Source organism: Fukomys damarensis, unplaced genomic scaffold, assembly GCF_012274545.1.
Source record: "Fukomys damarensis isolate Sample0158 unplaced genomic scaffold, DMR_v1.0_HiC HiC_scaffold_15, whole genome shotgun sequence".
NCBI classification, from domain to species: domain Eukaryota; kingdom Metazoa; phylum Chordata; class Mammalia; order Rodentia; family Bathyergidae; genus Fukomys; species Fukomys damarensis.
Window position 1 is genome coordinate 62,351,826 of NW_022900927.1, and position 25,294 is coordinate 62,377,119.

The window sequence follows — 25,294 nt, forward strand, 5'->3', positions numbered from 1 at the left end:
GATTGGACCCAGGGCCTTGCAGATACCCTAATCCTGAGCCACACCCCCAGCTCCTCGCTGCTTTGATTTTATGTCTTCCATATGTAGTTAAAGCATCCAAAGGAACGTACAAGGTTGTTTTCACACTGAGAATATACAGATTAGCACAAAAAAACACTAAGGAAAGGCCAGTGTCACATGCTACTCCAGGAAACGTGTAAGTTGTCAGAGTTCAGGATAAAACACCTCTTTGCACAGTCAAGAGCACCTTAGATGTTTACAAGACAGAGAAGAATGTTGATTTTAAGAATTTCTTTATTCTCATGATGAAGGAGGATAAGGCATTTCTTTTATTCCAAGCAGTTGCTTCCAATTACAGTTTCCATTTAGTGGGAGGCAGCAGGAGGCACTGAGCCTCCTTGGTCCTTGGGAGAAGATGAGAAAATTCATGCACATTTTAGATGTTAATTTTCTTACCAGTACATGTTTTAGGACATAATAATATTTTCGTTGTGGGTATTTGGGGCACACACATCATACATGCTACCTCCTTTCACGCATCCCTTCCCTTCCCTTCATCTCCTGTCCCCTGCCCATGTACAGTCCATCTATCTTCCTGTTTTCCTTTTATCTACCTAATATTTTATTCTTTATTTATACTTTGGGTTTCTCAGATGAGAGAAAGCATGCACTATTTAAGCTTGCCTGTCTGATTTATTCCACTTAACATTGCAGTCTCAAGGCACAGCCATTTTCCCACAAGTGACTCCAGTTGATCCCGGTCCATGGTAGAGTAGCGCTGCCCTGTGGGTAAACACCACGCTTTCTTTATCCATTCATCTGGACATAGAGGCCACTTCCGAGATTTAGCCGTTGTGAATTGTGCTGCTGCAAACGTGGATGAGCATGGATCACGGTAATATGCCTTTAGCTCTTTTAGGATGACAACTAGTTGGGGAATAGCTGGGTCAAATGAAATTTCTAGCTTTAGTTTTCTGAGGAATCTCTGCATTGGTATCCACAGTGGTTGTACTAGTTAATATTTCTACCAGCAGTTCAGAAAGGCTCCTTTTTCCTCTAGCCTTGGCAGCATTTGTAATATTCGACTTCTTGATGAAGGCCATTCTTTCTGTAGTAAGATGGAATCTCATTGTAGTTTTAATTTGCCTTTCCCCAGTGGCCAGCGATGCTGAATATTTTTTGTGTATATATGGGCTGTCAGCATTTTTCTGAGAAGGGTCTATTCAATTCAGATGCCCATTTTGATTGGGTCTTTATTGGAGAGGTCTAATCTTTTTGAGTTCTTTATATTTTCTAGATATTAGTCCTCCATCTGAAGTGTAGCTGGCAAACAAATTTTTTTTTCCATGCTGTAGGTTTGGTCTTCACTCTTCTTTGTTTCCTTTGTAGTACAGAAGCTTTTTAATTGGAGAGAATCCCATTTGCTGATGCTCATGTTATTTCTGTGCAGTTGGGCTCTGTTCAGAAAGTCTTTGCCCACAGGTGTGACATCAAGAGGTCCACCTATCTTATCTTCTAGCAGGTTAAGTGGTTTTGTTTTAATATTTAGATCTTTGTCCCACTTTTATTTTACCATAGACATGGGCAGTGCTACAAAGCCCACTAAGGCACCCGCAATGCCTCAGCCTAGATACCCTTCAGACCGACCCAGTTGTAGACACAGTGGATCAGGAGCGAGCCAAGTGGTCCAGGACCTATGTCTAGAAGGGCCTTGCAGAGCACATTTCTGAGGACCCTGTGAATCCACAAGATACACCACCTAAAGAGACTCAGGGTGCATTGTGTATGCGTTCCACTGAAATTCCACTTTCCAGGTAGTTTCTGCAAACCAGAAAGCATGCAGGAAAGCAGGCACTGACGCTGCCTTGTGCTGTGAACAAAATTAAACCTCAAAGGAAACAGTTTGGTCTACTTCTCTTCCCCCTCCTTCTGCTTCCAGCTTTCATGTTTCTGAACAATTATTTTCAATTCAGATGCCTATTACGAACTTTCAGGTCAATGTGATGAAAGACACTTTGTAAAATGAAGAACTTGCATTACGGTAAATTAAGGTTGAGGCCTTTGGCGTGAATGGATCATTCTCTATACAGAAGTCTATGGCTATGGCCCAATGCAGAGGTTCAATTTTTTTCTTTTTAGTTCTCATGAAACTTTCTCATTTTTTTTTTCTGCCCATTGTCTTTGTGTCTCAGAGTTGAATGCAACCCTGTGGCCTGCACCACTGGATCCTTCCCTTTTCTGAGGAGCACCTTTTATTTCTGTAAAGCAGCAGTTGTGCGAGGCTGGTGTTTACCCAGAATGTTGGTACAGTACACGTCATCTTATTTAGGTCCCTGGTTGCCTTTGCTTTTTTGGCTTTGAAAAACCTTGTTCGACCATCACAAGACAGAAGGACGCGCCCTGCAAAATCAAATGCAGGGAAAGATTGCAGAGACGGTGTGTGTACTCGGGACTCACGACCAGCAGCCCAAATAGCCCGGAACAATTCTGTGGTTTAACTTAAAGGAGGAGCCATGAGACAAAGCTCCCAGGGAACAATGAGAGAAATAAATATTGATAGCCTCCCCTCCCTGTTTTTATTAGCCACACAAAGAGAATCATTAAATTATAAAAAGAGAAGCCCAGATGGTAGAACCACGTCCTTTTCTATCGTCGACGCTAACAACACAGATGGAAAAATGAATTAGCTTCATTCAATAAAAGCAAACAATATAGATTTATGGAACTAGATCCTCACGGCAGCGTACCAGGGGCAGAGTCAGGTTTACATGTAGGTGTGTTTGAAGCCCAATTATTTTAGGTTCCGAAAATGAAAGAGTCTCACTAATTAATAAAGACTGTTACTGTGTTTATCACTCTGTAACTCTATCAAGAGTGAAGCTTTTTTACTTCATTGCTTCCAATCTCAGACCAGAATATCTTCTAATTTAATCCTGGCCACTCAAGCCAGTCTAATTATGTTTTAAAAGGCCTAATTCATAACCTTAATTTGTTATGGTCTTATTTGGCTCATACTAACAGAAATGCCTCATTGAAAATTCTTTGCAAATCCAACTTTATTTGTTCTGTGTTCTCCAAACTATTTCTTAAACTGGTGTCCGTGTTTGAAATATTAAAGGAATTTTGAAAAGCGTCCATAAGGAGGGTACCTTTTCTTTTGATTCTTAGCTTTACACCATGAAGGTTCATTTAAAAGTCCCCTTTTATTTCTGCATATTGTTCTTAGGGTCTAAGAAGCATGGACTGAGGAGATGCTAGATGAGACTTATCCTAGCTACTCGGACTTGCTGAAAGAAAGAAATAGTAACATGCTCACGTTAATAAAAAGTGATATATGGGAATAACAGAGATAAATTAGCATCATCTACATATTATCAACATTTCTTTCATTGCCTCTGTAATGTAGGTGGAAGAAACAGTACTGTCACCTTCCATGGGAGAAACGCGAACAGATTGGTTTTAGACAAAAAAGTCATGCTCTGTTTTGCCCTCTCAAAGACAGAGTTAAGGAAACTCTAGAACAAGTTCCCCGAGACATCTATGCATCCAGACAATTATTAGTCACTGGTTCATTATTATTCAAGAAATAATTTGCTTTGCATAGCATTTCTCCTTAAATTTGTATTAAGATTGCAAAGCTATAGTTGGCCTAGTTGGGACTTCATCATATTTACCCTCAGAATCACATTTCTTTTGTCAGGTAGTTCAAATACCTAAGCACTTGCTACCTAAATGTTTATTTGTCTCCCAAAATTCCTTTTGAGGGCCAACTGAAGCAAACCAACTTTCAAAGATTGTACTTAAATTTAGTCATCCTTCCTCTGACTTTCAAAGTGATACCCTTGCCTAGATTTAGTTTTCTGTAAGTACTACAACTAAAGTTTTCATCCTAGATGTGGAGGAAAAAGTAGTGTTTCACAGAACACTGTGTAATGTAGGTGGTCTTAAAAGATTCCACCACTAAAAATAATATATTTAGAGTTGTCCATTTAGCAACTTAAAATGCAGGCTGCCCAGGTAAATTTGCATTTTGGATAAACAATGACTATTGTTAATATAAAAAAAAAATGTATCTCTCTGTCTTCAGAAAAATGTCCAAGAACTAACCTACACATGAAATTAAGATTTCAATTTCTCTTCACTCAATTTCTTTAGTGGAGTATTTTTAAGTTTAAAATTAATAAAAATATGTATTTTATATTGCATTGATCAATAAACTATTGCTCATTACTATTGTAAATTTGTCTCTTATAAAAGACAACTATAAAGTTGTCTCTTATAGAATGGATGATTTTTGTACATATATTAAACTTTTCAAGTTAGACCAAAATAAGGTATATATAAAAGCAAATCTTGGGAGATGAATATTTAAAGACAGATTTTAGGATAATGATTTTACTTAATACATCTCTGTCACTATGACACTTTGGGGATTGTTTTGTTTTCTTTTTTTTTTTTTTAGTTGATTGTTTAATAGAGATTAATGGGTACCTGGGCTACATTAGGCATTGGAGATAAAAAATAATGTCCTTCCCTTCAAAAATCTTACAAATAGACAAAAGCAAACATGGCTACATGAAAGAAGGATCAGAGTTGCTATATTTCCTGTGGATAAATATTCTGGGAAGCTGAAGTGTTTTTAAAACAGTAACTGGATAAATCATTTTAAAAGTTTTTAGAAAAAGCTAAAAAAAAAAAAAAGCTAAAAGCTCTGCACTAATTTAGGTGAACCCATAATCAAAATGGATCTTAATTCTGTAACAGACAGTTTTGTGGCAAGTAAGCAATACAAAGTAGAAAATAAAAATTACAAATATTTATAACAGCACCAAAATAATCAAACACAACTGAAAAATGCAACGAGAGATATTAATACTAAAGGTAACAAAATAGTGATGAAAGAAAGTGAAGGAGATCTAAAGAGGAGGAATACCATGACATTAGATGGACTTAATATTGTAAAGATAATGAGTTTTCACAAGTTAATCTATACACTGAATGTAGTCCCAACTTAGGTTCCACCAGTTTTTACTTTATCAAATAAAATTTTAAAATCATTCCAAAATTCACAAGGAGCTGTAAAAGTCCAAAAGAAGCCAAGAAAAATTATGATTTTGCATTTGTTAGGTAGGGAGAAAATTATTTTTCAGTAAATGATAATGTGTCAATTGAATATATCACAGAAAACATTGTCTTAAATCTACCTTACAAATTTAGATGCAAAATTAAATTCAATATGAATTGAAGATTTAATTGTAGAGGACAAAACAAACACAAAAAGATGTTCAGAGAATAAAATGCAGGAGAAAATTTTCCTCTCTTGGGCGTAGCAAAAATCTTTTAAAAACACAAAGCAGCTGTAAAAGATAAACACTACTGGGCAGGGGATTTAGCTCAGTGGTTCCACCGCCTGCCCTGTAAGTACAAGGTCCCAAGTTCGATCCCCGGTACCAAAAACAAAACAAACAAACAAACAAAAAACAAGATAAACATTGTTAAATCAAGATATAACCAATATTCCTCAAGAGACTCAAGAATGACTATTAAAAGGCAACTGAGTAGGAGTGCATACCTTCAGCAAAGAATTCATACCATAAACAAATACAGAGCATTTACACATCAATAATCAAAAGCAGTTATTTCAATCAAAAAATGAACTAACACTTGAAAAAAATTCCCCATAAAAGAGCATGTTCAATGGGTGATAAACCTATGAAAAGAGCTTAAATTAATTTATCATCAGAGGAATTCAGATTAATACTATCACACACAAACTAGAATGATCAGAATGAAAAAGGAAAAAGCACAAGTATTACTAAGGTCGTACAGCAACTGAACTCTAATATAACAATGACAACATAGTAAATTGTTGCAAGCACTTTGTAATCTGTAAGTATCTATCATATTTGAGGATTTATTACCCTGGCATAGACCCTGGCCCAGCAGTTCTATTCCTAGACGTGTGCCCAACAGAAGCTCAGGCATGTAGTCCCTAGAAAACAAGTCCTGGAATATTTCATAGCACCGCCATTCACAGTAGCCAAAAGCTGGAAACTTCCAAAATCTCCTGCCATAGCAGAATGGGTCAGTGACTTGTAAGTATATTCACACAGTGGGATACTACACTGTCTTGAGAAGGACCACTTTATACACACTTAGAAGAATATAGATATATCTCAGAAAAAATGATGCTGATAAAAGACCGAGCCATGTGTTCGAACTGTGAGTCCATTTATGGAGAAACAGGCAAACAAATTGCTGCTGATAGTTATCAAGAGGGTGGCTACCTTTGTAGGAAGCAGGGGTTGTGTTGGGCTGTGACATTAGTGGAAGAGTTTCTGGTAACGTTCTGCTGATACTCTAGTTCTTAATCCTGTGCTGGGCTGTCAAGCCGATTTGGATTTGGTTTGCCCAATTCATCAAGCTCTGTAACCATACTATGCTCACTGCTCTGTAGGAATGGTACAACCTGAAGGCGAACCAGCAAACAGAAAAACACTAGACTGGACACCTTGAAGGCAGTCCAGGTACTTATGTATCCCCCCCTCCGAGTTTTAGAGCAGAAAGAGGAAGCCCATTTACACCAGGTGATAGATCCCAGCCCAGTTTTACATAGCATTGAAATTATTTGCAGAAATTATGAAAATATGAAAAGTGTGTGAACTTAATTAGCAGTCAAAGAAATGCAAATTTAAAGATGAACTGTCGATAACATGGAAAATAATTGTGACTGAATATTAAATGGAGGGAAATATACCAAAATAACAATAGCAATTATGTGACAGAAAAGAAAGTAGATGTTTTCTTTCTTCCTCTTTAAATCCATATTTTCCAAATTTTTTATACCAAGAATGACTTATTTTTATATGAAAAACAGAGAAAACGTTTCTCCCAGAAGGCAATAACATGTTCAGATAAAGCAAAAAGAAATGATGTTTGCCATAAATTTGCTTGGCTAAAAACAACTTTCTACCTAAAAATGGGTTGAATTGTGGTTGTATATTTGAAATAGCCTCTTAGTTTGAGGTTGTACTTTAAATTTCACATGTCTTGAAGTCACGACCCACACACCACTACTGCTTGAAAAAAAAAATGCCCCATCTTGTATTTTTGACAGTAAAAAGCTAAAAACTTCCATATTTTTATTCAGTTCCTAAATCAATATAAATCTCTCTCTAGTCCACTGCAGAAAATTGCATGGGCTTAGAAATTCTACTGGAAGCACATATACCTGAACACATGAGTCTCTGTTCTTTATTATCATCTCCCTACCTTGGTTCAAGCCCTTTAAAATCATGCTTGGGCAAAGATCTCTTATGTCATTCTCTTACCAATACTTTTATTTCCCCCAGGGCCATGACCAAACCACAGTATTGCATGGGGAAGTCACATTGGAGCAGGTGTATTTGGGGTAGGTGGCAAGTGTGTCCATTTAGCACGGGACCTTAAACTGTCAGAAATGTCACATTTTTGTGGTTGTTTGGCAGTGAAAGGTAAAGGCTGCTCACAAATTTATTGACTTCTTCCCCCCACTGTATCTTCCATATGAACCATAAGGACTCTGATTACGGGGGTGGGGGTGCAACAGAAGGCCCTGCAGAGGTTCCCAATATCCTGCTCACTGCTACGGGACAAAGCGAGAAGAAAGAGAGACAGAATGAAAAAGAAACAGGGAACTGGGATGGTCAACACTGAGTGAGCAGCAAAGACCCTGAACAGCCAGAACCACTTATATCTATTGGTTACACGATCATTTATTAAATTGGGGTAAGGAGGCTATGTGGGGTTGCTAAGGATAAGTTGGATGCAGGCAAGACTTATAAAAGAAGAGATGAAGCACTCTTAGGAACAGAACAGACAAGACCGTGGTTAATGATTAACCTTGACTTTTCAGTTAAGAAGGTTTTGATTCTGGAAACAGAACTTGGGTAAGAGTCACTGTAACCTGGGCTGTTGTTTATCGCTTATCAAGCTCCACAACTTCGTGGGCCGTTTCCCTGGCCTCTGCCGTGGCCGTTGGCAGGGGGTTGGTACTGACCTGTTTACCGTCTGCAGTGTTGCTGTGACTCACGTAGGCTTCAGCCAGACTCACTTTTTTAACCCAGCCAATTTCAGGGTTAGCCCCAGCCTGCACTGCTTACAGCCCGCTTTGGACGTCATTAACAGGGCAGTGTCCCGAAATGGTGAGCTGATTCCATGCGCGAAGGATTGTGGGTTGCCTAGTAAAAGAAAGGGCAGCTTCTCCCGGGGCAGGTGGGCCTCTCTCTCTCTCCCAGGAGCACGGTGGATGCCTGGATTGCTTATGCATGGCATTTCTGTAAGGTTGATTAAGACTCCCCTGCTGATTGGTCGCACACATGCACACTCATATATGTATAGATATATGAGGTGTGTTCAAAAGCTATGGTGACTTTTAAAATAAAAATTAAAAACTTTTGTTGCCATAAAAGACATGCCACTGATACCCCTCAAAATCCTTCTGCTTGCTTTGGCCACACCATCTGAAGTACCTCTAAAGTCCTTTTTCGCGAGTGTCTAGTTGCGCTGGAGCGGCAGCACTGAACATCCTGAATTAAGTCCAAATACTTCCCTTTCATGGTCATTCTGACTTTGAGGAAGAGCTGGAAGTCTCACCGTTCCAGATCCAGTGAGTAATAAGGCAGACGAGGACACAGCGCCATGTTTCTGTTCAGGAAAAACTGCCGTAAATACGTGAAGAGGTGATCAAGAAATACGGGGAATGTTTTAAAACCATTACAATAAAAGATACACTGCCGTTAATCAAAATACTCAAACTACTCCCCTCAGTTTGAACACACCTATCAAATGTGTCTTTGGCCATGTGTCTTTTTCTATGCTCATTTTAAAAAATTTAAAGTCACTATTTATTTAGATCATCATATAATATATAATATATGTACATATACTTTGAAAAAATTATCCCTTTGCAATGTTCTACAACTTATATCTATTTTTTATTACCAGGAAATTATGGTTTCATTTTAAAATTCATTAATGATTTGTGCATGTTAATCATTAATGGCGATTATTAACAGAAATAATTCTATTAAGCAGTGTCATGACCCTCATTTAAATGATCTATCTACTAATAAACCAAGGCTTTGGTCAGATCTGAAAATGTAAGTTTTCCAGGTCAGTTTGAACATGTAGTGGCTAGGACACAATCATTTCGTTAGATGCTTAAAAGCATGACTTGTTTAGTTTAGCCACAAAATCGTACTTATTTCCATAAGCATAAAAACTGAGCCAATCAACCTGCAGTGCTATGACTCAGAGGGAGGTCACAACAGGGGCAGGCACTAGAGAGGGACTGCAGGGGACAGACAGCCCCCCCTCCGTGTTTAATGTCTCTCTTTCCCAGTATTGGGGCCACAGCAAGATCAGCATCTAGTTGAAAAAAACCCCACTGAGCTGTGTATTTCTGTTTTACTGTATCCTCTGATGTGGAGTCAAAACTTTAAAAGTAATGTGTTGCAATCCTTGTACATAAGTGACGTCCATAAAGTTACTATGCATGTCAAATGGAATGGAAATTTAGAAATTAAACTTTTATAAACTCATGCTACTAAAAATATTTGATCGGTTATGGGTTTTTCTTTTGTTTCACATTCCACTCTGTTATGCTCCAGGAGGACTTAAAGAAGCAAGCACAAAGTCTTGGTATGCTGGTGCCATGGATGTCAGCCATGGAAACGGCAGTTAGGGACTTTGAACATCCGCTGTGAGTCATAGCACGATGTGTGGCATCTCTACTAGTCCACCACCTACTGCGATGAACTTTGCTTTTCTCTTTTGCAGAAGGGGAAACTAAGGCTCAGAGATCTTAACGTAGCAGGCCACATGGACTGAATCAGATCTGTTTCATTTCCAAGAGTTTTCTTGTCGGATCATGCCACCGTGCCTGTGTGGCTTTTCCGGGACAGTGTCACTTTGCTAAAACACGGCACGATGACAGTTTATCTGCTGAGTCCCACCTTTACTGTCCAGAGACCGGAAGCCATGTGTCTCCATTTCCATTTCTTAGAGAATCCATAGGCTGTGGACAGAATTTTTCCTCTTTCAGCGCTACGATGCTATATGGGTGTTTCAAGTTGCACTTTGGTTTCATGAAAATTAAAGAATGGATCACCATTGTAGCTATCTGAAAGCTGATTTTTTTCATCAAGAACAGTAAATAAAATAATGAGACATTAGGAGAGTGGATAATACTGTTCAATTTGCTAATTTAGAAAAAATAATCTTGAGTCAAGATTTCAAATGGGGGCATAGATTCCACTTGACCATTATGTAGAATCCTTTGCAGGACTTCATGAAAAAAGAGTGTATTTTGTTTGTGTCCTTACAAAATGAGGGAGTAAAATTCTATACATTGGATTTTTCAGAAATAAATGTACATACAGATTCTTATGATTAGACTCATGATTAGGCTCATAGGATTGCTTTATGAACAAACTCTTCTCACTCTTCTTCCCTTTAACTGCTCTCCTTCATTTAACTGGTCACCCCACTTCCTCCTGGGGCTCAAGGATGCAAGTTTAGTGTCAAGGACGACATGAGTTTCGTTCCTCATCAAAAATCTACTGGACACCTGCTGTACCCCAGACAGGCTGCATGGCAAGGTGATGATGGAAATCAGAAATCTTTCCCACACCCAGGTGAAGTTTCACACGCTTTTAATCTCAGCTACACAGGAGGCAGAGAGGATCACAAGGACCACCTAGGCAACTTAGCAGGACCCTGCCTCAGCATTTTTAAAAAGTACAAAGAGCTGGGGATATAGCTCAGTATCCCCTGGGTTCAGTCTCCAATACCTGAAAGGAGGGGAGGGAGGAGGGAGAGAGGGGAGAGAGAGAGATAGACACAGTGGGTGGGGACAGAGAGGGAGTTGGGGGGGCTCTTCCTTGTTCTCAAAAAACTTGTATTCTTAGACCAGGGATTTAGCTGGGTGGTTCTGCCACTTGCCTTGCAAGCACAAGGCCCGGAGTTCAATCCCCACTACAAAACAAAACAAAACTTGCATTCTCATCAGTAATGGGTTTGGAGATGTAGTACCTTCAAGACCACCTTACAGCTTGTCTGAATCTATCTCAGCTACTCCCAGACCACCAATTTACTGGGACTGAGTCATCTGAAATGGAATCTGCTTTCTACAATAAACTCCACTTACTGTTTATCCAGCCTCCCCTCTCTACTGAGGCTCACACTTTCTACTGTCCCAACTCTCTCCCTGCTGTGACAGTTTCATCCACTGTACCCCAGAAGTGTGCGAATGTGCATGTGAGTGATGTCCCTGCTCCTTGAAGGGTAGGACTCCTAACTTTTAGTTTCTGTTTGCTTAAATGCCTCATTCAGTTGGATTAGCTGAAAAAGTATTGTTCACTAGTTGAGTAAGGCTGACACCGAGACCACCAATTCTTTGTTACAAACCAGGTTGGCTAATCTAGTATTTCTCTGGGATGAGGCCACCTGACAACAAACTGCAGGGCATGATTCACCTGGGATGTTTAGCTCGTGGTGTCTGATGTGTTATTAGATGCTTACAGTTTTCCAAGCATGACTGATAATAAGCATTGAGCTTCCCTTGTCAGAGTTAGTTCAGTGAAGGAAAAAAGAAAAGGTAATCTGAAAGTGGTAAATAAAATAAAAGTAATCTTCGGTCCTTTCCAAACTTTTGATTTGATATCAGAAATTCCTGAGATTCCACAACAAAATAAAATGGAATAATTCGAACCAATGTTAAGAAATACATAGAATTCTTATGAGAAATGCAGTGCTAGTTAATCCCTGACCTGTCTTACCTACGAAGATGCCCTGTTATTCTAGTGGTTGTTGGGAAAGATTTAAAAAGTGTTACCCAATGGGATAGTCCAATTCCTTATTGTTCTTGAATATAATTTTTAAGCAAAAAGAAAAAAAAACAGCAATAGAGGAACTCGAGGTCGCCATTTGCAAGGTACAAGAGGGATTTTTCAGAGAAGAGCCATGGAGGCTACTACAAACAAGGTCAAACTCTCCCCATTCGCCCATGAGGCCTCTTGCTGAGGAGCTACTCCATACTCAAGCAACCCAAACCTTACGAATCCCAGCCCATACCTCAGCAAGGTGGTTGGACTCTTACCAAGCTAATCTTCATTCTGCTGCTGATTTTCATCCAATGGTGCAGTGAAGTTCAGGGACTCCACCAGACTGTGACCCTAGGTGAGACAAGATATCTAGATGTGTCAACACATGTGGTGGCTAAAAGTCAGATTGCCTCACTTTGTTCCCAAAACACCATTGGATTTATCTTAACCCTAGTCTCACCGCTCACTATGCAGGGCATCGTACTTAATTTCAGTCTCCTTGGCTGTAAGGTGGCGGTGGCGATAGCAATCCTAGGTAGGCAAGTCCAGACTGAAGCAGACAACTTGTATGAAATGCTGAATATAACATCTAGCACATGCGCACTGCTTACTTGTCCCTCCCTCCCTTTCTGGGGCGAAGTGGGCTCCACCCCTCTTGCCCCTGAGTAGAGCTGAAAGCTCAGGGTTCTCCTAGGTTCTCAAGTCTTGTGGGACATCTCCACCATTTAACTCTGAATCCCAAACTAGAAGAGGAATCTCAGTACCACCATATAATTAGACGTCCCAAGGCTGGCTGCAGGACGTGTCCTCTTGAGGAGTTCCTGGGGAACTAGACTCACCTTAGCAGGTCCCAAAGCATGTTGTGGCCAACACTGGCTCTGCACACTGCTCATCCAGAAAGCCCTCCTGGGATTAAACCCATTTTTTTGCAGGTCTTTCCCTGAAGTCTCTCTGACTGGAAGGTTCTCACAAACACTGGCATAACAATGTCTCAAAAAGTGCACATAGGAAGGAAGCCTATCTGGCTTCACACCACACAGAATTTCTGCTAATTTATCTTTACCACGCATGTTTTGTGGATACCTTGGAACTTATATTCTTCGGAAAACAGGTTGGAAGTAGAGGACTGTGTCAAGAACAGCCATAAACGATGCTACCGGAGACGCTCGACATTTTATTTTGCCAAATTCTCAGAAAAAAAAATTTTAAATATTGAACACAATTAAATTCTCCATGGCAAAATTATGCTACTTGGCCAAATACCCGAGGTCTGGCATGGTTACAAAGACGATGTGGTTGTAAAAACTCGATGTACTTAGTAAGCATACATAGTTTGAGTTTTACTTTGATTCTCCCAAAAGAAAGGTGTATTCTTTGGGAAACTGATCACTGAGTTTCAGTCTACAACAATACATCTGCCCCTGTCACCCTCCCTTTGTGAGGTAATCTATATAGAATGGGTTCCCACAGGTTGAGGGGAGGAAATAAGAAAAGGCCTCCAACTCCCCACCCCTCCTTTCCTGTCCCCTTCCCGAGGCCCCGGAGCAGCTGGTGGGTTTATTGCTTTGGCCCTGTTCCATACGTGGAGCAAGATTGATTCTCCTCATCCCAGAATGGGGAGATCCAGTGTGTACTTTGCCCTGCGTCCCTCTCGAGCACAGCCAAGCTCAGTGAAGAGGCTACACATTTGGGGCCATCACCAAGTGACAGTGACACTGCACCACCCCCACCCCATCCACCTCCACCTGGGGCTCCAGGCCCACAGCTCCTCCGGCACTGATTTTTGCAAGGCTGGGAGCTGAAGCCACCCCAGAAGCAGCCTCGCACACCAAGGCTCCTTCAGGTACAACTCCGAGGCTCGTGGGTCCCGCCCAGGTGCCCCACGTGTGCACGAGTGCACCCAGACTCCCAAGAGGGGGGCTGATCGAAGCCCGCTTTTGCAGCCCTCCTCTCCGGAAGCAGCCTGCCTGCCTCCACAGACGGGCTCCACAGCCTGGCACGTCATGAGTCCACCAGGCTCTCTCCTTTATATCACCGATTTGGCTGAAATAGAAACTCAGACCCACCCCACCCCCCAGGACTGAGCTGCTCTTCCAGACCCAGCCAGGGCTCAGAGCGTCAAGCGAGCTGAACGAGCCAGCGTGCAGGCAACCCAGGGAAAGTAATTGCTCTTCCCACCAGCACGGCTGCCCCTCTGCTTAGCATCTAAACGAGTTAATTTTAGGCCTGGCTTTCTGGGAAGAAATGGCGCTCCTCCCAGCAACCCATGGATTCACGGGGAGAGAGGCCCTTCGGCCAAGAAGAAACAGTAAATTATATTTGAAATCCGTTTCTAGCGAAGGGAGAAAAATCCTGTTTCTCCCCCAGGAGTCATTCTTTTATTTATTTATTTGGGGGGGCCTGGTTGCACCATTTAATAGTCATTGTCCGACATCAGGAGGTCCTTTCGCTCACGTAAGTGTCTAGCAACTGAGGGAAGTTTTGCTAATCAAACAAGGAGCGGTTTAATTAAATCCAGAATTGCATGAAGAGGATAGCCCTCTGCCAATCCCTGCTCCCAGGCACTGGTCTCAGCAGCGCCGAAGTCAGACAAATTGGTTAAATTGATCCTGCTCCGAGGAAAGGGTGGTTCATCTAGGTCCAATCAAGGGCAGATTGAGGTGTGATGTGGGACCAGGCGAAGGAATCAGGCGGCCCACTCTTCCTGGGCGAGGAGTCTGGCTTCACAGAGCAAAAGCACCTCCGCTTCTGGGTGGCTTTATTACCCGCTGAACACCCAGGGTCTTGAATTGTGAGCTGCAGGCCCACCCTTGCTCCTCAGCAGGCCATAAAGGCTGTGGGCTCAGACGGGAGCAGTCCGGGAAACCGGAGCTGGCCTTGTGTCTTTGTTCTGTCTATAATCTGCCAAATCAGTATTTGACCTAATGAATCACACACCAAGTCAGAGGACGTCCATGCTCCTGCCCCGAGCTAGCTATTTCCCACCAGTGTTTTTCACACCACGGACCTGGAAAGAAGGTCAGAAGGTACAGTGGAGGAAGGTGGCCCCTTCCCAGGTCCCCGGAAAGAGCCGTGTGACTGGGGACAAGTGCCTTGGGCGCCTTGAGCTGGTTTTCTCATCTGTAAAACTGGGGTTGTGAGAGTGCCTCCTTCAGAGGGTCATGGGGAGAATTAAAGGTGCTAATTCTCAAAAAGGTGCTCTGCACAGTGGGTATTCTCCTTTGAGGGAAGAGGCTCCTTTCGAGGGGAAAGAGATCAATTCGTCCCAGCTGTGGACGAGCCAGTGATAAACTACAGAGTTAAGGGGGTCTAAACTAGATTTCTTAGACACCAAAGCCCATGCGTCTCCTACCATGTCATGTCCCAGAAATCTTCACATGCCCAAGCCTGTGCTCTGCTCAGATCTGCAAAGAAAGACCAGTGAACTCTAACATGTCACTTCTCTTCTCAAAAGCAGTCCAGTCAGTGAACATTAATGTTTAGTGCTGACCATAAATGAAGTGACTTCTCCAAGAGAGACCGTCCGTCACTCAAGGCGTTACAGTCCTGCTCCTGTCTCCGAGTAATCCCAGGTCAACTGGCTTGAGTTTTAGGAAGCCGTCAGTAGTTACTTCATGATCTGTAACACCACAGCTTTGTATATTCTTCTAGACTCTCACCTCTCGTTCCATGGACACTGTGTATTTATATATGGCTCTCTCTGCCTCTGGACACCAGCTCCCTGAAAGCGAGGCTAATGACCAGGTCATGTTTGGATTTCCTGCATCTGACACAGCGCAGATTTTCGTGGTGAGTGCTGAGCAAACAGACTCCAGATGGATGGATGGGTGGATGGGTGGATGGGTGGGTAGACGAAGGAGTCCATTCTTAGTTCCCAGTGAAGTGGGCATTTCTTGCATAACTCCTTCCTAGGCACAGAAGAGGACCCATTTAAGAAGACATTGTCCTGAAGAAATTTACTTAGCACACCAGCATTTTCCATTCACTGGTATTCACATTAATATTTTCAGGCAAACACTTCTCTTTGGGCTGCTTTTGGAGGCCTTTTTTCCATGTGAATCCTTAGCTCTCAGGGAACATAAAACATGCTGAACACTCATTTATTTACTTAGTATAACACCCTGTACAATAATAGGCTCACATCCTGTTGTACCGTGTTAAATTCTGGTCTAGTAAGAGAGACAAATAAATTGGCAGGTAAGTCATGCCCATTAATACATTTGCATTAATATATTAATGCAGAATACTAGGCTATTAGGATGGAAATCTGCTCTGAGTCATGGGTATTTGGAGTAATAGAACCCATGTTAGTTAGATAGCACAGATATCTGCAGACAAGGACATTAACGTTGACCTACCACATGTACACCATCACGTTCGTTTCATTCATGCTGAAATTCAAATGGCTTTCCATTCTCAAAGGCCTACACTTATGCCCACATACCATGCCATAAAATACCCTTACTTGCTGCCAACTCTCCATTGCATATGAACATGCTCACTTGGATATCTACGCTTACATGCAGCCATCCAAAACCTGACATTGTGCCACTCTTCAAAAGCTTGCTTCTCCCTCATTCATTCAGTGGCTCAGGGTCAGTCTTGAATTTTATGCATCTTTTCAAAATGTCACCACTTCACACAGTTTGTACAATTACCTTAGTGCAAGCTCCTATCAGCCTTTTACTTTCCTCATTCAGCAGTTCAGTCTTCTCCTCCACACATTTAGTGTCTCTTCTCTGCATAGTAGTCAGTGCCATTGTCTTGCTCAAAATTCTATTGGTTGTCTGTGTCTGGAGAGCTCATGACTCACCACGCTCCTCACCAAGGTCCTGCCTGGGCTGTGCCCTGCACCCTTGGTCCTCACCCCATCCCCTTTCTATTCTATTCTTATCAAGCACACTCAACTAAATTCAATATACTCTAATGCCTTGTGAAGCATGGAGGATACAAATATACATTTGCTTCTTGCATTAATATAGCTAACACTCTGGTTGAGGTAACAAAATATTTTAGATATTGAGGGAATCATCTGGTCCAACCCCTTCAATATAGAGAAGAAAAGTGATCCTCTTAAGGTTGCCCAGCAAGATAAAAAGCCATATCCCTATCTTTACATCCAGTACTCTTTTCACTCTGTTTTTCTTTCTATGAAGTGTGGATGGAATATACAGTGAATGTTTAAATTTTTAAAAATAATTATTACAATGAAAGACGCGTCCTCGTGAGTCCTCCTCAGAATATTCTCCCTCAGTGAACACACTCATCGCACCGTTCCTGCCACTTCCTGCAGCAGCTCTGGAAGTCTGCTCTCCTGGGTGTCTCTATGAGGTGCGGTAAAGAAAACACAGAGGATGGTGCTGCCGAGCGCCATCCAACACATGGGCAGGTTCCTCAAACACGACCTCGTGTCATTCGCCTTCCTCATGAGATCTGGCGTTGTGCAACTTCTGGCTGGCTCTTCTCCAAAGTCAAAACGACCAAGAAAGGGAAATGCTTTCAGTCAGTTCAGGACACCAAGGCAGCCAGAACAGCACAAGTAGGATGCTCCCAATAAAAGGACTTCCAGAAGCTACGAAATTAGTGAATAACACAGGTCTCTCCACTGCCACGAATTCCCCAGTGTGTGATGGCAAGGAAAAAAAAAAAATAGAAGACCGGGCCATAAAGTTGGGATGTCTGTGAGTAGCAGTAACAAATAGCACGGGGAAGTCTGGCTGTGGAGTCACCGGTGATGGTGACAACTATAGTACAGAGCTCTGTTTTATGTTCTGTTTACCGTTTTGTCCGCCAATACATGAGTTTATTCTTCACAGTGCAGTGTGTAATGTTTAATATTCCCTCTTCACCTAAGGAGGATGAAACACAGGCTCAGAGAAGCAGAGGGCACAGGGCTTGAGTCTGCCCTAAATCGAGGTGAGATATTTCACTACAGTGTTAGGAGGTAAATCCAAAGTCCTGTGTTGACATTTTATTTCCTAACAAGTCATATCCAGATGTTATTGGACACTTTCAAAAATTTCTACAAAGTCTTTCCAGGGTTGGATTCTTTTCCCAGAATTTTCTCCAAAAGAACATGCTGTAATTATCCAATTCTAAAGCTAACATCAGACGGCTTTGTGTCTACAACCTGATTTTCAGGAAATGTCTCTTTTAAACTTGTGCCCTACAAGTTAATAATTAAAATTCATACCACAGAGCCTTCATGAGTGTGTTAGTTTTGTATTGACCAGTAATTGAAATCCTGCGACAGAGTTTGAACTACACAAGGAGTAGTCTTCTTCTCTCTAGGAATCAAATGGTCCTTTGGGGAAATTAGCTCCAGAGCAACTGTTAGAGATAAATCAGTTCAATCCCCTTGGTTACAGAGTGAAACAAAGGTAGCAAAGAGTTTACAGATTCCTGCAAGGTCTCAGAGCATTGCTACACATTCCTTTCTATAGCCATCTATGTGCTTTATATAGAAAATCATGAAACATAACTGATCAGTTATTACCCAGTTTAATACCCTTGTTTTATAAAGGAGGGAATGAAGGTTTGGTTTCTAAATAGAAAAGCTCAATTCCAGCTCTCCCGCTTGGATATTTTTGTGGACGATAGTGCTTCACTCTAAATACAGATATAGGAACCTTCACGTTAAAAAAAAAACCCACTTTTCCCTCTTGGCTTAGAACTATTATTTCTGGTAGTAGCTGGGGAATCTACAAGCCTCTGTCCAAAGACATGCTGAATCCTTGCTGTGTGCTTCATTCAAATCTCGTGTGGTAAAATGAACTTTGCCTCCCTCCTGTATCTTAGACCTTCATAGAAAAGAGAAAAGAGGCTCTTTGTAATTCGCATCAGACTTCCTCTGCTTGTTCCTTTTCTTGTCCCGGTGCCTTCCATGAAATAAGTTGCTTCCTCTTCCTCTGTTGCTCTTTCTTTTGATGAGAGAGGTGGTCAGAGATAGGCAACGCTTAATGTTATGGTTTTTTCTCTACTTGGGTCCTCTGTTCAAGTTTCTCTCATCTTCTTCTCCCTGAGCAGCTCACTGGAGGAACTCAAGTGTTTCCTTTCTAATCTCTCATGGATACAACATCAACATTAAGTTAAGGGTTACTGCGTAAGACAGTGAGAGACACGGGACTCTCAGTGCCAGGCTCAAGGCGAATACTCAGTAATGAGTGAAGCCCCAAGTCCCATCTCCAGGTCCACTCTTCGGTCTTACACACCACGTACCACTTCTTGGAGGAAACAGAGGCACAAAGAGGTACACAACATGGCTAAGGGCCCGTAGCTGGAACAGCAGACGCAGGATTCCAAGGCAGACTGTGGTTCTAGAGTCTGGGCTCTTCACCTGCAGGCTGCAGGGCCCTGAAACCAAGGGCCACAGGGCGAGCATGTGGGGAGATCATGTGCTCAGGTGCCATGAGATGCCACCGCCACCACGTGCACTGGAAAATGAAGAGCCTGGGAGCCGTTACCCCTCCCACTCCCACTCCAAGGGAACGGTGAGTTGGTTTTCTAAGAGGAGCTGAGGGCGGGGGAGGCTACGTTTGAGGCCAGCAGTAAAAATATTGTCCCTGACCTTTGGGTCTACGCCACTCATTCCATTGGAGTTTATCATTGCAGTTGTGGGACTGTGTCCGGGACTGAATGGAGTAGGTTTTGTTAAGACAGCACTTGCCTGCATTGACTTTCTAAGTAAAGGCAGATGAAAGACATGTTTCTGTAAAGATTTATCAGAGGGCTGGGTTAAGCATGTGGCTAGTATGCCTGAGGCCCCTGGGTTCAATCTCCAGCACACACGCGCATGTACACACACACACACACACACACACACACACACACACACAGGATAGCCACATTCCGCTTAATAAAAGAAAGACAGCTCCAAAGCCCGGTATAGTGGTAAATGCCTGTAATCCCAGTTACTGAGGCAGGAAGACCACGAGTTTGAGAGCAGCCTGTACAATGAGCTACACCTCATCTCAAAACAATGAAAAGACAATTAATCGAGAGGTGACAGATGTTTTGTGACACAACGCCCCCCTAATGTTTAGTGTGGTGCTTCAGTTCTACAGATGAAATGGCCTTCACGAAGAAAAGAGCAGAATGCCCTCCACATACCGACGCAGGTCACAATATTTGACTACAAGTCACCTCAAGGTATCCGACCCGAGCTGCCCACGCGAAAACCAATTCCTACCATTTGCTCTACCTTTCCTGACTGCTGGCTTCCAAAGGGCTGAAGAAAAGGAGCCTCCCAGCCCCGCAACCCCGCAGCTAGAACTGTCTGGGTGATTTTTGGAGACAAAGTTTGAGAAACAGGAAAGCAGCCCCCAGAAAGGGAAAAGAAAAAGCCATCAAAGCACAGAACTGCCACCATCCAGGGCAAACCCAGCAACCCTGCTGAAAAACGGACTCTTTTACAAGCAATAAGATAGTAAGGCTCCTTTAAAGAGCACAGAATAGTTGAATTCATCACCATAATTTAATTGTGCCAGTTATGAAAGAGCAATTTACCTCCCCTCCTCCGGCGCTGCTTCTGTGTATTAAACTCAGACTAATCAGATTGAGGATTCCGAGAGTACTGTACTAGCCATCTGCATCCCTTTTAATTTGTTTAATGGCCTTGTGTGTGCACGCACGTCTGTGTGTGTGTGTGTGTGTGTGTGTGTGCGTGTGTGTGTGTCCGAGCTGTACATCGTCTAGCCTCACGACAACATGTAAATAAAAGAATGGATGGGGAAACCTTTACAGAAAAGAATAAAGCGTGCCTCTTTCTAAAGTTAGATTCGATGTTTGAGTAATTCATGGGACGTGGACTGCAAGCCGTGGTGCTTTTTATTTCCACTGAGCTGTCTCCAGACTCAGGAGAAGAGAGAAGGCAAAGGAAGGAAGGAAGGAAGAAAAGGAGTCTGAATTTACACTCACCGCTTCAAAAGCCCTTTTGTGCTGGGCCAACTTCTCCTGGCTGAAGATGCGGTATTTGCCAAAAAGTCGCCTGCGAGAAAGCACACGACAAAAGTAGAAAACAGCCCATTGAAGCACTCCTTTTTGGGCCACCCCCGCCTTCTTTTAATAATTTTTCTTTCACATAAAAGACACATTTTTAGAAAGCGGCACTCACTCCAGGCCTTACAAATGCTCCCTGGGATTAGAAAATCAACTTCGTTAGTGGAGTCTGGAGCTCAGTTTGGCTGTTTGGAGCAATTGTCTTTTCACCTGGCTCGAGCCACAGAGTCACCGTGGACTAAGAATGGGGGTACTTAGCATGTAGAACCCGTCGGTCAGCAGGGAGCCCCTCAGAGGGGTGGACGGGGGACGGGGCTGCGAGAATGGCTGTCTTGTTTGGGCGGTTGCGGTCGTTCCCTGCGCTTTACACATTCAGACTTTCTGTCCATTCAGTCCCAGAGGCCACGTGTCCCAAACCTAAAAGGGCCAGTGCTTTGCAGAAACTTGGCTAAACTTGGCCTTTCATCTGTAGGATTTTCTATGTGGCCGATACTTGTGCTGTTCAGAGAATTCTCTCCAATATGAATGCTTTTCCGTGTTTGTATTTTCATGGGGGTATAAAACCCCAGCCTAAGTTGTGGGGGGGGGACAGAAAAGAGGAAAAAATAGGAATGAACAAGGAGTGATCAGTTACCTCTTCCACCACGGGCTGTGTGGACACCTGCTGGAAAACCACAAGACCAGTGAAACTACCAGTTCTATGTTTTGATCTTCACGATGCCAACAGGGTGACTTTTCCAATGAAACGATCAGTTGTTTTGGCATCTTTCAGGAACAACCCTGGTTCAATCTGAATGATTTAGAAGTAATTATGCCACTGGTGGATCACCAAAGCCTGTGCTTTCTTTCTATTTCTTTCCTGGCACCTGCTTTTCCTGGTGCATTCTAATACTAATTAGAATCCCCAACCTGGGAATGGGCAATTTAGTTTAGTGCAGCAAATATTTTATTGAATGCTTATCATGTGCCAAATATGCCCTTAGCTTCCAGAGACAGCAAGAGAATGAGGTGATTGCTGCTACCAATAAGTCTGAGATTTAACGGGAGAGGGACAGCATTTTGAACCAGGAATAGTAGCCCAGAGTGGCTTAAAACAACTGCAGGGGGGCACAGTCAAGGGCTCTCAGGGCTGATTCTTCAAAGAGGTGCAGACTGGGGTGATTTCCAAGGGACCTGGGAAATAGACCAGTTGATAAAGAGTGAGAAAAGGGCATCAGGAAGCAGAAACTGTGATGTGACGAAGGTGAAATTAGGAGCTCAGTAGAACTGGAACATAAAATGTGAGAACAGAAAAAGAGGGGCTGACGGGGAGAATCAGAACAAGGAACTAACTTGGGAGGGTCCAGCCACCATGTGACAGCATCCACACTTCAAGGGCAACGCCAAGGTTAGATCAGTGCGGGGAGAAGATGAGATCTAATTTCAGGCTCCATGGAAATGGACTTGAAGCCTGGCTATGGGGGAATGGTTCACAAACTATTACAGCCGTTCTAGGAGGATTGCAATTCCGAACGAACAGTGTGAAGTGAGTCTGGGATTTGGGGTGAGGTAGGAGATTTGTATTTGTAAAGCATGTGGCAAACAAATTAGACCCGATTAGGAGAGGAGACATAATACTCCCTAGGACATAATACTCAGGACAAGGTCAGGACAAGCCCCAAAGTTCTCTCTTAGGCCACAGGGTGGTGGCAGTGCTGTTGGGCAAAGGAGACATGGAGGAAAGAGGGTCTCAAGGTGGGGACAGGAGGTCGAGTGGATGGGAAATGTGTGTGGTTCTGAGTTCAGTGGGAGAGCGTGGGAGGGGAGGGTGGTCAGACACAGGCACAGAGGCTTCCAAAAGCTGTGATGTGAACCGTGTGTTCCTGTGCAGCTGATACCTCAGCTCTCCCTGGAGTCGAAAACATTCTTGATGAGGGGAGCAGACAAAAAGTCTTAAATATCCCAGTAGCTTCTAGCCCTTTGAAGGGTCATAGTACTCTTCAGTAGCACAAAAATTCCAGGGTAGCAAGGGGAGAAAGAAACTGAAAGTACGAAAAGGTGCCCAAAACCCTATCTCCGCTGGGGATGGAAATAACTAACTCAAGCAGAAGAGTCACAGACTTAAACTATGGCTTTATTGTCAGATGTTAAAAGCAGACAAAGAGTGTATTTCATGGGCTGAAATGGAGTTTGCAGCAAAGTCTGAATCGCAGGAAAAGCTCCTGGACATGGTGTAGCACAGTCCTCTGCTGTGGGGATCAAACTGCGTATTAACATCCTGATTCCAGGATTTCCATCTCCTGCCACGCTGCTTCCGGGTTGTAAGTCAGTAGAACCGAAGAATCTGCTTTAAAATAAACCAACTGCTTTCCGCTTATGCCCTGTCCTAACTAGTTAAAAATGTATGCATCTGAGGTTGTGTTATAAGGAATCTCTGCATGAGGGATATGAAATTAGACAGAGAAGAGGCAGCGCGGTAGCTCCAGCATCTTATGAGTGGAACCTGGGAACGTGGGTCTCACTTTTCAGATCTTAGAAAGGGAAACTCGGCATTCTACGAAGAGAAGAAAAGCCAAGGCGGGGGAAGCTCTGCGGAGGTTGCTGTCTCTATCCCCTCTTGAAACACCAGTGGCGTGCGTGAATCCACTGGAGAGGGGTTCTCATGGGGTATTGGAGAAGGCAGCTCCATACAAACCACGGAAGTGCCAGCGTGATCTTCTTCCTGTATCCAGGAACTTCCCTGCATGCCAGGTACAACCTAAATTCACGGCCGTTAAAAACCCATCGGTGAATAGCATTTATGGAGATGCCTGAAAGACCCACAATCGAGTCACACATCGGGCCCTCGCATTAGTCAGCTTTCTCCCTAGGACATAACCCTCAGCCTGCACAACTTGAAGGAGGAGAGGTTTCGTAGCCTATGGTTGTAGGTCATGCTTGGCTGGCTCCAAGGAAGAGACACGGTGGAGCAAAGATACTTGGTTCGCTCCAGCCAGGAAGTAGGGAAGAGTTCCAGAGTGGAAGGGGTCATAGACACCAAGTCTACTCCACCTTGACCCTGAAACCTATGCTCCTGCCCCACCCTCATCACACAGGCAGAGGAAGAGTTAAGGCGTTTAGTAAAATGCCAGGCTGACTTTGGAAATTCATTAAGCTTCTACTGAGAACCCTTCCCATTCTGAAGCCAAGTGCATTGAAAGGATGCCCGGAGGGTGCCAGTGATTCTCTCAGTAGGAGGTGAGTAATGCTGGGAGGGGGCCTCTCCTGCTATTTGTTTTAAACTTAGGAACACTGAGAATTGCCTATCTCTCCTGTCTTTGTTTAGGCTGCTAGAACAGCAAAATCCAGACTTGCTCACAAACAGCAAGTAGAAAGAACTCAATACTATGGGTTTTCATTGGCCTTGTTCTTACTTCTGTTTAATGTTGTCCATTTTAGCAATAACAGTGTTGTGCTTTCTTATTATTGCTGTATTCACTGGAGTGAAGTTTTAACTTCTAAGAACTTTTCCTTTGCTTTCACATCTTGGTTAACTGCTTGGTGTAAGAGGCCTAACTTTGGCCTATCTTGGCTTTTGACATGCCTTACTCACTAAGCTTAATCGTTTTTAGCTTTTGATGTATAGTGAGAAATATACCACCCTTCCTTTCCCTTGGAAACTTCAAGTCATCGTGGGGTTATTCGTTTGTCTAATTTCACTGTTGTTGTGTCTCAGGGAACAGAGAAGCCTGGGAGGACAGAGAGGGGGGACAGTCGGTCAGTGGAACAGTCAAAACTCATACATATATTAATTAAATTCTCTTTTCTATATTGATGTCATTCCTGGTGCCCCCAAACAATTACAGTAGTAACACCAAAAGCCACTGATCATATGGCTGGACTGTGTAGTTCAGTGGTAGAGGAGCTGCTTAGCATGTATGAGGCCCTAGACTAATTCTCAGTACCAACACACACACACACACACACACACACACACACAACACACACACAATCATTGATCACAGATCATTATAGCACATACAATAATGATGAAAGAAGTTTGTAATATTGGTAGAATTACCTAAGGAAGACATAGAGACACAAAGTAACTCCATGGACAAGTGATGTGAATAGACTTGCTCAACACAAGACTACCACAAACATTAGGTTTGTAAAACAATGCCTAGAAAGTACAAAATAGTGAAACTCAAGAAAACTATGTCTAGGGTTCTTATCCTGTGTAAAATGACATGAATTCTATGTAAATAGTTGTTAGATTACATCACTTAGGAAACAATAAGGAAATGTTCGTGCTCAGTATAGACACAGATTTTCTATTATTTTAAATCTTCAGTTGGTTGAATTTGTAGATGAGGAGCTCACAGATTTGAAGAATCAACTGCACTTCCTTCTTGAGCTCCTTATTTCTTGATAGAGGAATCAGGACATGGGCCTATGGAATTAGCCCAGGAGCA

At 42.7% G+C, this 25,294-nt stretch overlaps 1 long non-coding RNA gene across 1 annotated transcript; it reads right to left on the reverse strand.

Moving 5' to 3' along the window:
• Positions 1-1,366: 1,366 nt before the first annotated feature.
• Positions 1,367-12,398, reverse strand: LOC104867084. Its single transcript, XR_002025581.1, has 4 exons — positions 12,325-12,398; positions 12,140-12,215; positions 8,039-8,685; positions 1,367-2,400 (listed from the first exon to the last, which is right to left on the reverse strand). It is a non-coding gene; the product is annotated as an uncharacterized LOC104867084 (long non-coding RNA).
• Between the last annotated feature and the right edge of the window lie 12,896 nt (positions 12,399-25,294).